This window comes from Canis lupus, chromosome 9 (genome assembly GCF_048164855.1).
Source record: "Canis lupus baileyi chromosome 9, mCanLup2.hap1, whole genome shotgun sequence".
NCBI classification, from domain to species: Eukaryota; Metazoa; Chordata; class Mammalia; order Carnivora; family Canidae; genus Canis; species Canis lupus.
In genome coordinates, this window is record NC_132846.1 from 56,104,213 (window position 1) to 56,118,793 (window position 14,581).

Consider the following 14,581-nt stretch of genomic DNA (forward strand, 5'->3'; position numbering starts at 1 on the left):
ATGCCATTTAATTCTGAGAGCAACCCCATGAAGTAGGTAATATTTTTATCCCCATCTAGAAATAGGAAAACTGAAGGTCTCACAGCCAGTCAAGTAGAGAAGCTGAGATAGATACTAATCTCCACCCGCTCTAGTTCACTTTCTGTTAAGAGTCACAACTCAGAAGTAGGTAGGGGCCAGCAAGAAACAGAAGTGCCTGATAAAAGCAGCTCAAAGATGTCTGTGTTATACTTCTCTATATTTACTGCCTAGTTATATTATCTTTTAAAATATAGCCTTGACCAAACAATACCCTCAGGGATAAAGGCCACTACTTATCATTTTCTGGCATTTTCTCTAGGTAATAATCTAGCATTGACCAAACACTACCCTCAGGGATAAAGGCCACTACTTATCAATTCCTGGCAATTTCTCTAGGTAATCAAATTTAGCCATTTATTTCTTCTGAAACCCTCACTGGGCTTTGCACCATGTTTGAAATTAACTATGTAGGCAGTTTCCCTTCACAAAAGTCCCTCCCAGTGTGATCTTGAATTATTTCATACCTCCTACCCACTCAGCAAGACAGCCTGTCATCCAACCACAATAAGCATCTTGAATTTTGTCTCTCCAGTTTCTGTTCCCTCTACCTAAAATACACTTCCTTTATCCCCACCTGGATGATGCCTGTTCAACCTTTAAAATGCAAATCACGCATCACCTGAACTTTATAACTATTTTCAACTCATATTAAAAAAAAAAAACTGTGCACAGTTAATGGTATCCCATTATGATGAGTGTCATTCTAGCAGTATAGACAATATTGTTAGGTAGGTATGGACCCTCTGAGAGGGAGCATTGTTTTTAGCAGTTATATCTAAGGAATTTTATCTGAAGAAGTATTTGAAAAATAAATAATTGTGACTCACAATCAACCCATCTTAGTTTATCTACTTGAAAAAAAGAACCTTTGGTTTCCCTGGAAATTCAGTAGATTAATCTATCATTAGTAAAATGAACATCTTCATTTATGCATCTCTACAAAACGGCTTTTGCGGCTTTGAGAACTACTATGTATATTTTTTCTTTAACTTATATATAAGTTGAGTTGAAAATGAAACTGTCTAAAAATGTGAAAAAACAGTACGATCTCTCTTTTGTGCTCTATTTTCTCATCAGTTTGTTGAAAAAAATGACATACTACATTTTTCCCTTATAGTTAGAATAAAGTACTGACCTTTTGTATATGGCTTAGAAGAATCCTGCTGTACACATACAAATAGCCATTGGTCTAATGTAAATCACAGTATATGGCATACATTAGAAAATCAATTATTTTTGGAAAAACTCAGGAATCCTGATTATATTAGACATACCTACCAACTTAGAGAAAATTCATCTACTAGTCATGCATACATATTAAAATGGATTTTGTAACAATAGGGATTTGAAGCTAAACTTATACATCAGTCAATATTTACTGTGATGCTTTGTTTTATTCTTGTGTGCATTTCTGCCCTACTGGGAGAAGGAGAAGGCATAGGGATGAAGGGATAAACAGAGAGAGGAAAAAGATAAGGTGATAGATATTAGTATATTGTCTGTCATTTGTCTGTATGAGCTATCTTGTTGAACAAACATATTTCAAGAGATTTAATCATAGACCCATCATATTTTTTTCTCTCATGATCCTTAAATCTACTTGGAGTGAGATTTTTTTTCCTCTGCCCCATGAGTAAAAATACAGATGGGCATATAACTTTCCTTTTTGCTTTCTTATTTATTATTTTCTAATTTTCCATTTTGAAGTAATATCAGTTTGTAAAATCTTGTCAATACTTTATAAAACGTGAATATTTCTCAGGTCATTTTAGAGGACTTTGGGTTTAGTAACCTTTAAATGGGTTTAGTAACCTTTAAAAATGACCAATTTTGGGGGCACCAGGATAGCTGAGTCCGTTAAGCATCTGCCTTCAGCTCAGGTCATGATCCCAGAGTTCTGGGATCAAGCACCGAGTTGGGCTCCCTGCTCAGCCGGAAGTCTGGTTCTCCCTTTCCACCACTTGTTCTCTCTCTCTCTCTCTCTTTTGCTTTGTCTCTCTCTGTTAAGTAAATAAATAAAAGTTTTTTTAAAAAAATTAATGATCAATTTTGTAATTATGAAAACATGAACTTTGATTTAGGTTATAATGATCCTCCTAAGCTCAGACACGGTATAATTGGAAGTCTGTAGGTTCAAAGAGGACTCTTCTCTTCTTCCACCTCCATTAAGTATCTCTACTCCTCTAGCCCTATCTTATTTTTTTTAAGATTTATTATTATTATTATTATTATTATTTATTAGACACAGAGAGAGAGACAGACAGACAGACAGACAGAGACAGAGACACAGGAAGAGGGAGAAGCAGGCTCCATGAAGGGAGCCTGATGTGGGACTCGATCCTGGGTCTCCAGGATCACGCCTGGGGCTGAAGGTGGTGCTAAACTGCTAAGCCACCAGGGCTGCCCTAGCCCTATCTTATTAATAGTGGTTTCTGATTCTTCAGTCTTGGATTATAGGAGAGGAAGGTTCTTATTTGTCTGGCTGACCCATGAAGGTTCAATTTTGGTGCTCTCTGATCTTGACAGGTGTCTCAGATATTTAAAGTTTACCTTGCTCTAAGCATCTTCATGGATTTTCCAGAGAACCAATTATTTCTCTCCATATTATTGTAAGCCCTGGCCTTATAGATGCTTGCTTGATAAGGAAGGGAGGTCAGTTCTCAGGAAATTTTACCCATGGGTCAGTCAGTCCATAGACATCCAACGATGTTTTCAGTGTCATTCTATCAAATCTGTTTAGCCCTCTCAGAGCCCTTTTGGACAGGCTCTAGAACCACCTCTCACAAATGACTCTCCTTTTGTCCAAGTAGGACTCACATAGAAAATACAGGATAATCTGTTAAATTTGAACTTCAGAAAAGCAATAAATACTTTTATGAGTAGGTCCCAAATGTCATATGTGACATATTAAACATAAATATTCTTTATCTGAAATGCAAATTATACTTGCCACTATAAATTTGTTTTCTAAGTCTGACAACCCTTAGTCTAAGATACACATTCACACAATCTTTGCCCTAACAAGCTTGCAGCATAGGCCTGAGACAAATACCTTTCTCTTTGTTTCAACATCAGCATATAACTCACCTATTTTTCAACATTAGATTTCCTAGACAGAAGTCAGACACCGTGGGGGAAAATTCACATAAAAATCTCCAAAGGGAACTCTCAAAAACTTCTCTCTTTGACTTGAGGTCAAAATAGAGGGAAAGGAAAGAAAAAGAGCTGTCTCAGCACTCAGAGCATACCAAGAGCTCTCTCTAATGATCTGTAATACAGAGAACAAACTGGTGGTTGCCAGAGGGGAGGTGGGTTGGGAAATGTGTGTAAGAGATAAAGGGGATTAAGAGGTACAAACTTCCAGTTATAAAATAAATAATGGAGATGACAAGTACAGCATAGGGAATACCGTCAATAATATTGTAATAATGTTGTTTGGTGACAGATGGTGACTACATTTATCATCCTGAGTACTGAGTAATGTATGGAATTGTTGAATCAATATGTTGTACATCTGAAACTAATGTAACACTGTAGGTTGATTATATGTCATTACAATATGTAATCTCAACAATCTAATAATGCTAATCTTCAGCCTCTGCACCTTATTTACTTTTGATGTTAGTGAAGGTTAAAAAACACATAACTGGATTTTGAACATCTCCTTTGCAAATCCAGCATCACAATCCTTCACTTCACTGAGGAATGTTGCCTCGTATCTCGGCCCTTCAGATGAAACTTACATTTTAATATCCCACCTCACATACACACATATTATTAACAGTTTTACTTTCTGGTATAAAAATATATATGTGTTATTTTCTGCTATATTTGAATGATTTTCACAGTGATTGCATATTACTTTATTTTTAAAATAGTATAAGATAAAATAAATTCTAAAAATGATTAATTTATGATAAAGTAAAGGAAAAAAGATTCAAACTTTGAAAAAGTTCTATTACATTTAACAATGTAATGTTAAGTAATAGTAGTCTTCATAAACCATATAATCCTTGAATATATATATATATATATATATATATATATATAATTCTTAAATGTTTCAAATGGTTATGTATTAGTGGGATAGTGAATTTTTTTGTTTTTCTTATATTTAATTTATTTTATAATCTTAAATATAAGTATACATTGTTTTTATATTTGGAAAAAAGTCTAAATTTTTAATTTAAACATATATATATATATATTTATTATATAGAATGAATTAAACCTAAAAATAACCAAGAATCTCCTATAAATTATAGCTACATATGACTGACAATGGTGATTTGCTTTACTTAACATTCAATACACATTACTCTTCTAAAGGGAAGAATCTTGCATCCCTTCTTCACAAAGTTTCTTTGGAAAAAAAATGTGGAAAAGTCTTAATCCTAGAACAAATCTATATTTTGGGTTTCATTTTTCTTAATTTCATTTTCTTTCCCATAGTCAGTGAGCTTTTTCTTTTATATAATACAGAAGTTAATCTTTTTTCATTTCAATCTGTAATACCTTTACTTTTTCACAAATCAAACCCATACATCCTGCTTTTGAATTGGAGAAACATTACTATAGGCAGTGCAGTTAGCTGCCTTTAATGACTCTGCAGTCATGGCAGTGATTAAAATGAGTTAAAATAGCTACAGAAAGAAGCCATTGGCCTATAATAGCTCCATATGCACAAAATAGCCTCATTATACCTTGTAAAACAAGTGGTTCCATTCTAGCCACTCAAATAAGAAATGAAGATATGTACATCTATTAGTAATACTCTCTAAAAATGAAGCATACTGTCACTGACAATAAAACATTGACCCAAGTTCTGGGCACAGAAAGTAAGATTTTAAAAATATCCTAAATTCCACATCATAAATAATTATTTATCCTATTATCAAAGATAGCAAAATGACCCTGGGACCTTGTTTACTTTGTATACAATGCTTTTATGAAATGTGGAAAAGATGTTATAGTTTTGTTTAAAATTTAACTCCTGAATCTCCCAAGATTTTTAGTCTGAAATTTTACATATACACCAAGCTAAATTATTTAACCTTGACTCAATCCCCCTGACATTGCTCATTCAATAGTTCAGATGTAATAATTTTGAATGCATTTTACAATGATCTCTTTGCCATCTTAGGTAGAAATTAAATCAGAACAAATCCTTATAACCATGAAAGAACGTGAATGTGCTGATGGTTTCAGAGGCAAAAGCAAAAGAAACAAGGGCAGTATTTTCTTCATTTTTAATTTTAGTTGTAGGGAAAAGATGAGTAGCATTAAGAAGTGTCCTAGTCAGAAAGAACCAGAAATGGAGTAATAAGATCTGGCTGTATTGCTCACCACCTGCACACCTGGGCCCGTTCCTTTACCATCGGAATTTTGTTTGTTTGTTTGCTTATTTTCTCTAAAAAATGAGGAAAAATTAAGAACACCTACCTGACTATTGTGTTACAAATCTTAAAATGTCTTGAAAAGACTTGGTAAATTATAAAACACTACATAAAACATCATATTTTTTCCCCAAAAAAGAAACCTCCTGTCTCATGGTCATGTGTAGTAGGCAAAATCACACTGATATTCTTCAATAATTGAAATTGCTTTTTCAATATATGTTGAGGAGTCATCAGCAATGCCTTTTCACAAATTGGAATAACCTCTTTGAAGGCATATTACCAAAATCATAAGTTCTACTAAAAGCTATTTCTCTAGTATCTATTGGGCCAACTATTAAAACCTCCTTTTTCCTATAAGGGCACGTATGATTAGTTGGCAGCTGTTTACCACTCACTGAAATAAAGCCTAACAGAACTTTAATCCAGATATTTTTTAAAAATAGGGAATCATGGGAACAGCATGAGGACCCTAAATGTCTGGTATTAGTAGGACAAAGGAAGACTATAAAAAAGGGACAAGAAAGCAACATGATGTCCAAAAAGAACACTGATTTGGCATCACTAATTGGATGTATAAATTGGAGTAAGTCATCAAATCTCTTTGAATTTTAAATTTCCCATTTTTACAATAGGGATATGAATGTATGTTTTCAAATAAAAGGGGGGGAAGACTACTAAATAAAGTTTCTAGAAAGTGCTTACAAAAATTGTTTTCTGTAACATGGAACACAATGCATACGTAATAAATTTTGATTCTCCTTTCTTCAATAAAAAGTGTGGGTATGATTATTTAAGATTGACCTCCTTTTCTTGATTTTACTTGGAACCCATCCAGAAGTTTCAATTATATGAAAGCAACTTTTTTTTTGCCATGGGTTTTCATAACTAAAGTTTCCTATAACTAAGTTTCATAACTAAAGTTTCCTATAACTAAGTTTCTTCTATTTTAATCTTTCATAAATGTATGTATGTATGATAAATTATATTGACATCATATGGATATTATTTGGAAAATGTAATTAGCATTTACAACATGGTCAAAGATGAGGGTTGATGTCTTAAGACTCTGAAAGGTATTGTATCATGTAAACCCCAAATAATATTTATCATCTATGCAATGTAAAGTGATAACCATAGCAAAAAAAAAATTGTAGAGTTATAAAGGCCTGGACTAATTGTGTCTCTTGGAAGACAGAAGCTTTCTTTCCCTTACATTACTGGACATTGCTATTATGGGTCATATATACTTGTCAAGTCTTGAAAAGTTTGGGTAATTATCTATGGCTCTTAATAGGTGCCATTTATTTTTTTTTCATTTTATTCCAAGTGGAGGTCATTTCATTAATTTTTCAGTGACTTTCCTAACTCCATTGGCAGCTTTTTCACTATATATTTTTGGAATAAAATAAGTTCTGAAGAAGAGTATTCAAATTAAGTCTGCGGTTTTCTCATTTGATGGAACTACCTCAATCTCCTAGACCTTTTGTCACCTGTGTATTTCTTTATTGTGCACATACTTGATTAGCCCAAGAGGATTTTTGATCATTTATTTTCCCCAGCTAAATACTTCATACATACAATGACCCCTGTTTGTGGGAGAATTTGTAATAACTGAAAAAACCATATGGATGAAGTGCTACTTCCAGCTTGAAATTGCCAGTTATGAGAAGAATCCTAGATAACTTTCCAGATCAGGCAATTGTGCAAGGATACACTCAATGTTCTATATTTTCCTGGGCTTTAAAAAGAACTGGAATAATTCAATTAACCTAAGGGGGAAAAGAAACTCAACCCCATTTTCAAATCACACACACACACACACACACACACACACAGAAAACACACACAATGCACTAAAAAATTTCAATAGCATAAAACCCACAGTCCAAACTTATAGCTTCTGGGATTTCAGACCCAGATTTCCTTGTAATGTTGGCACTCTCTTGTTCTCCTAACAGCAGCTGCATCCTGCCCTGACAAATTTGCTTGCTCACTGTTCTTTCACTTGTGAGCGATAAATGAGGTAATGCCTAAGTAAAATGCTTTCAAACCAATAACACATTATATAGCTTATGAGTTATTATTATTATTTATTGCTCATTTTTTTATGATCTGGGTCAAGTCTGATTTCCTCCACAAAGCCTTTCCTCACTAGCTGAGGTCACCACGATCAATCTTTTTTCTAATATCCCATAGGAGATATGGTACTTCTTTTTTGAATCTCAGTATGACTCATGGCCCAAAGCAGAGTGCAGGTTCAGCAAGAGGAGAGGCCAAATGTCATTTGTCTCTAAGTCCCGCACAAAATCTGGCATAAGGTCTCACATAGAGAAAGATGAATGTTATTTGTTGATAACTGTGTACAATACCCAGATGCCAATTAAAGCCTTTCAATAAACAAGTTACTCATCTGCACAGTTTATTGTTCTAACTCAAAACGGTCCCCCTACCCCTCCTTTTTTTTTTTTTTAATTTCAGGAAGTTTCTCATGGAAAACCAATACACAAATACCAAGAATAATATGCACCTGCTATCTGTGTGATGTGCTAGACATGAACACAATTTTAAAGTTCTCTTGTACCATTGTTTCAACATCTGTCCTTGTTCTAGTTACAAATTCTACCAAATATCATGCAGTTTGTAACCTCATGTTTTTCTGCTCAACCCATGCTTTCCAGTGCCCGTGTGTGGATTAAATTGATCAGATAGCAAACTAGCTCGAATGGAGTTTCTTAACTTCATTTTATTTCAAAAAACTTTCTTTTATGAGTGAGCACTATTTTCAAAAAAAAAAAATAGAAGAAAATCAATCCAGTCTATTTCATTCTTGCTGTTATGTTTTTCTTTTAATGAGGAACTTATGAAACCAGAAATTGTATTTCATGTTCAAGCATCCCAGAAGCATTCTACTCTATATTATATCCCTTCTCCTATAGGCTTTCCAATCCATTTCATGCTGTCACCCCCTCCCATTGCCAAACCAATAACCATTCCTCTTAAAATGCAAATATTGATATTTAAAATAATGGAATATCTTTTGTAAACAGAATTGTGAGATTTATAGGCAAGTGAAAAAAAGCTAGTCTTTGGAAACTGCTCCAATAACTGATCTTTTTGAAACAGGGTCACAGGAGTAGGAGGGATAGTCCTATTCTTACATGAACACATCAGGTGGCTTTTTCACTTCTCTCTCCAGATAATATTCCATCTTAGTGTGGACAAGTACAGGCTATACTTTTCTAAGCAGGATAGTTACAGGAATATCACCAGATTAAAGACAAAGCCTTCAAACCATCTTCAAATTTGCTAAATAATTGGAGATCTTTTGTTATGAATAATCTAAAAATTAATACCATAAGTTCTTGACGAGTTTTTAAATAAAAAATGCCAATATCTAATTCAAATTGCCTTTAAAGCTTCAGGATTTATATTAAATCAGCTATGTGTAACTCCCTTTCATGTTCTTCATCTACCCTTTATTTTTTTAAGATTTTATTTATTTATTCATAAGAGACGCACACAGAAAGAAGCAGAGAGAGAAGCAGGCTCCATGCAGGGAGCCCGACTTGGGACTCGATCCGCTGAGCTACCCAGGCTGCCCAATTCATCTACCCTTTAAAAAAAAAAAAAACTATTGGAAAAGTAGATATTGGGCAGTCACTCCTGATACTCCTATAGCTTTAAGACAAGACATTTCTATGACATCAATGCAGAAAAGATTTTAGGACAATTAAATTTTATCAGACTAGTTTCTGAACAGGGAACAGTCTTACCTCTTTTGCCAACAATGGATTTCTTGAGGTTAATTTTGTTTTTGTGACGTTGTCACCAGAAGTAGCACCGGGACTGTAAATTTAACTTCATGTTATTATGATGGATGGATTACAAAGACATTGTAAAGGATGTAAACATCTCAGCATTAGAAATCAAACTCAGATGTTTATTGCAGAAGATGTGTGGTAGGTCTAGACAAAACAAACCAATAAAAAGATGCAGAGAATAAAAATTAACCCTACTCAAAATCTAATTGCAAAAATTATGCATTAAATTGGAACAATTATACTTAAAACTGAATTAAAGTAACAGCTAAATCTTGAAGCTATTTGCTTATCATACATTTGAAATTGTTAAGATAGATGTAAAGAGTAAGTGGATAAAAAAATTAGCTACTTAAATCATCCCCCCAACCCCAGTGCATTGCAATATTACTCATACTACCAAAAATTTGTCTGGGTGTGTGGTTTGGTCTAGAATTTCCTTTGAATAAGAGTGATTATTTATTTATTTCTGTTTCTGATTTTGGTGAGGCAGAGTTGTTCAAAATAAATCTCTGTGGGGCTTATTTAAGTAGCTAATAATTCTTAGAAAATGATCCTTTGCTTTAAACATTAGATTCCTCTGTATAGATACACTTCATGGTTTGTTTCTATCCAAACCATAGGAGTTAGCCATGCCATTATACCGACCTCAGTATAAAAAGTAGTATTGCTTATCAACTATACTTCCTAGAGCAAGATTTAAATCTCCTCTCATTTAAACTCAATTGAAATTTAAATAAATATAACAATAAACTACCATTACAGTAAAATCCCTTTCCCATATACCAACACTGGGAAGATAAAATCTTTGTGAAAGTAAAAAGTGACTCAAAACCTCAATGAAATGCTGGCTTGCTTTAAGTCATATTTAATAAAGGATGAGTTCAGTCAAATAACAGTCAGCCACTTGGAAAACATTGCAATGGTACTGTGTTCTCAGGATACCCCACAAGAGGTAGCAGCCTTATCTCGTTTTGCAAATGTAATCAACACAGATAGAACTGTTAGCTTGAAGTTAAACAGGAATTCCTTGGGAAATACAGTCTTGATCAAATCCAAGTGCAGACAATTACATAAGGCAAATCAATCTCTGGCGATTTTAGGTGTGTGCAGGTGTCATTAGTATGGTGGTTAAAAACCAGACTTTTGGGTTTAAGGTCTGGCTCTGCCGCTTACTAGTTCTGTTCCCTTAAATAAATAGTATCACCTGTTTGTGCTTCAATTTCCTTATGCACCTTCACCATTACAATATGACCTTTGCCATCTGTAACACCTTTTCTTTATGCATCCTAATCTTGAGATCAAACTGTTGTCACTCCTTTCAACCACAGAACAAAGAAAATGATTTTTTATCTACTACCCCATATAGTTACAATTTTTTTTCTTGTTATGAGAAATTTTAAGAACTAATCTCAGCAACTTTTAAATGTATAATACAGTACTGTCACCATACTGTACATTACATCCCCAGGACTTATTTCTTTTATAATTAGAAGTTTGTAATTTTTTTTTTTTTTTTAAGAGATTGAGTGCACACAAGCTGGGGCACTGGAGGAGAGGCAGAGGGAGAAGAAGAGAATCTCAAGCAGGCTCGATCTCATGACCTTGAGAACATGACCTGAACCCAAATCAAGAGTCTGACACTTAACCAACTGAGCCACTCATGCTCCTCAGCAGTTTGTGAGTTTGTGTGTGTGTATATATATATATATATATATATATATATATATATATACATATATATATTTGTTTATTTATTTATTTGTGAGAGTGTGTATATATTTATTTGTTTGTTTATTTATTTATTTATTTATTTATTTATTTATTTATTTATTTATGAGAGAGATAGCAAGAGAGAGCATGAGCAGGAGGGAGAGAGAGAAGCAGGCTCTCTGCTGAGCAGGGATCCTGATATGGGGCTTGGTCCCTGGACCCTGGGATCATGACTTGAGCCAAAGGCAAATGCTTAACTGACTGAGCCACCCAGGTGCCTCAAGTTTGTACCTTGTGACCACCTTTAGTCATGATTTGAATGTCTGTGTTCTTAATGCTCTCAAGGAAGGTAAAAACTAGGGCTATTCCAGATGCCTAGAAGAATGATTGATTTGTTACATACAATGGATGTTATGTAGTAGGTTAAAAAATTCTCCACCCCCTCAAAAAAAATCTACATTCTTATTATGGGCTAAATTGTACCCCACCCCCATTCATAGGTTGAATACTTCTGAGTGTGACCTATTTGGAAATAGGATCATTGAAAAGATAATTAATGTAAAATGAAGTCATTAAGATGAGTCCTCATCCAATGTGCCTGGTACCTTTTTAAGAGATTAGGACATCCACATAGGAAAGACCATGCAAAATCACAGGGAGAAGACAGCATGGCAGGCCAAGGAGAAAGACCTCAGAAGAAATCAACCCTGCTGGCATCTCAGTCTTTGGCTTCCTTCCTCCATAATGTGTGAAAATTAATTTATGATGTCTAAGCCATCTGCTCTATGGTACTTGGTTATGGCAATCCTAGAAAACTGTATAGATTTGATTTAATGAATGCACTACAATTTATGATTCATTCTACTCTTGATGGATATTTGAGTACTTTCAAATGTTACTGCTGTCAGCCTTTTTATAAATGACCTTACATGAGCATACATAAATATTTTTGTTGAGGATCTACCTAGAAATAGAAGTATGAGGGTATGGGGTATGCATGTGTTTAGGCTGAGCAAATACTATGACATATTTCCCAAGTATCAATTTACACTCCTGCCAGTAGTTTGAGAGTGCTATTTTTCATAAATCTAACCTTTCTGATTGCTTGTTAATAAAGTATTAGCATAAAATAAGTTGTATCTATTTTAAGTACAGTGTTTGATTAATTTTTTAATTATTTTTTAATTTAAATTCAATTTGCCAACATACAGTATAACACCCAGTGCTCATACCATCAAGTGCCCTCCTTAATGCTCATCACCCAGTTACCCCATCCCCTGCCCCCCTCCTCTACCGCAACCCTTCGTTTGTTTCCCAGAGTTAGGAGTCTCTCATAGTTTGTCTCCCTGATTTTTTCCACTCAGCTCCCCTCCTTTTCCTTATAATCCCTTTCACTATTTCTTATATTCCACGTATGAGTGAAACCATATGATGATTGTCCTTCTCCAATCAACTTATTTCCCTCAGCATAGAAACATGTCCCCCTGTAACTACAACCATAATCAAGACATAGAACCTCCCCATAATTTCTCAAATTCCTCCATGCCCTTTGTAGTCACCTCTTCCTTAGTGCAGATCACTACACCATTTTCCATAATTACAGATGAACTTTGTCTTTACTAAAGTTTTATATAAAATAAAATTATGAAGTATATAATTTTGCATTCCTTTTCTTCATCAAATTTCTGATATCCATCCCTTGTGTATGTAAAATAATTCATTTGTATTCCTGAGTGATATTCCATTGTAAGGATATACTACATATTGTGCTTAGTTCTTCAATTGTCAATGAATATTTGGGTTGTATGTTAAAAAATTTATGCATCCTTTAACACAATGCCAAAAGTGCCTAATTCTTTTTCAAAGTTAGTTGTATTATTTTACATTACTAAAAACGGTATATCAGAATTATAGTTGGTGAACATACTTGCCAACACCTAGTATGGTAAGTATTTGAAACTTAATGGTTGAATAGATTTGATATAATTTTGACTTAATTGGTTTAATATTTAAATATTCTCATCATAGTCCCTCATGATGAAAACTATTGACCATCTTATCATTTGCATATGTTCTTGTATTAAGTGAATTTTTAAATTATTATTTTATGAAGTGACCTTTTATTATATTATTAATTATATTAATCATTTGTTATATGTAATATTAATAAATATCTATATATTCTTTATTATTTTATAAAGTAACTTATTATTAAATATTCTTTTTAAAAATATTTTATTTATTTATTCATGAGAGACACAGAGAGGCAGAGGGAGAAGCAGGCTCCATGCAAGGAGGAACTGCAGGATCACTCCCTGAGTGAAAGGCAGATGCTCAACCACTGAGCCACTCAGGCATCCCATTAAATATTTTTTTATTTACCGAAATTTCTATATTTTCTTTTATGAAGTAACTTTTCAAATGTTTGCCTATTTTCAATTGGACTGTGTTCTAAATATTGAACGGTAAAATTTCTTTATACATTCTGGACATAACATCCTTAGTCAGATAAATGAACTGAAAATCCTTAGGTCTATGCCTTTGCTCTTCATTGACTTAGCAGTATTTTTCAAAGAGAACTTTTTAATTTTGATGAATTTTAATTTTTTTTCCTCTGATGAAATATGTATATTGTGTCTGTTTAAGAAATCTTCACCTACCTACAAATTGTGAGGATGTCTATTCTATATTTTCTTCTAGAAATTTTATAGTTTTAGCCCTTTTAAAACTGTGATGCACAAAGCTGTGGTCATCAAGACAGTGTGGTACTGGCACAAAAACAGACACATAGATCAGTGGAACAGAATAGAGAATCCAGAAGTGGACCCTGAACTTTATGGGCAACTAATATTCGATAAAGGAGGAAAGACTATCCATTGGAAGAAAGACAGTCTCTTCAATAAATGGTGCTGGGAAAATTGGACATCCACATGCAGAAGAATGAAACTAGACCACTCTCTTTCACCATACACAAAGATAAACTCAAAATGGATGAAAGATCTAAATGTGAGACAAGATTCCATCAAAATCCTAGAGAAGAACACAGGCAACACCCTTTTTGAACTCGGCCATAGTAACTTCTTGCAAGATACATCCACGAAGGCAAAAGAAACAAAAGCAAAAATGAACTATTGGGACTTCATCAAGGTAAGAAGCTTTTGCACAGCAAAAGATACAGTCAACAAAACTCAAAGACAACCTACAGAATGGGAGAAGATATTTGCAAATGACATATCAGATAAAGGGCTAGTTTCCAAGATCTATAAAGAACTTATTAAACTCAACACCAAAGAAACAAACAATCCAATCATGAAATGGGCAAAAGACATGAACAGAAATCTCACGGAGGAAGACATAGACATGGCCAACATGCATATGAGAAAATGCTCTGCATCACTTGCCATCAGGGAAATACAAATCAAAACTACAATGAGATACCACCTCACACCAGTGAGAATGGGGAAAATTAACAAGGCAGGAAACAACAAATGTTGGAGAGGATGCGGAGAAAAGGGAAACCTCTTACACTGTTGGTGGGAATGTGAACTGGTGCAGCCACTCTGGAAAACT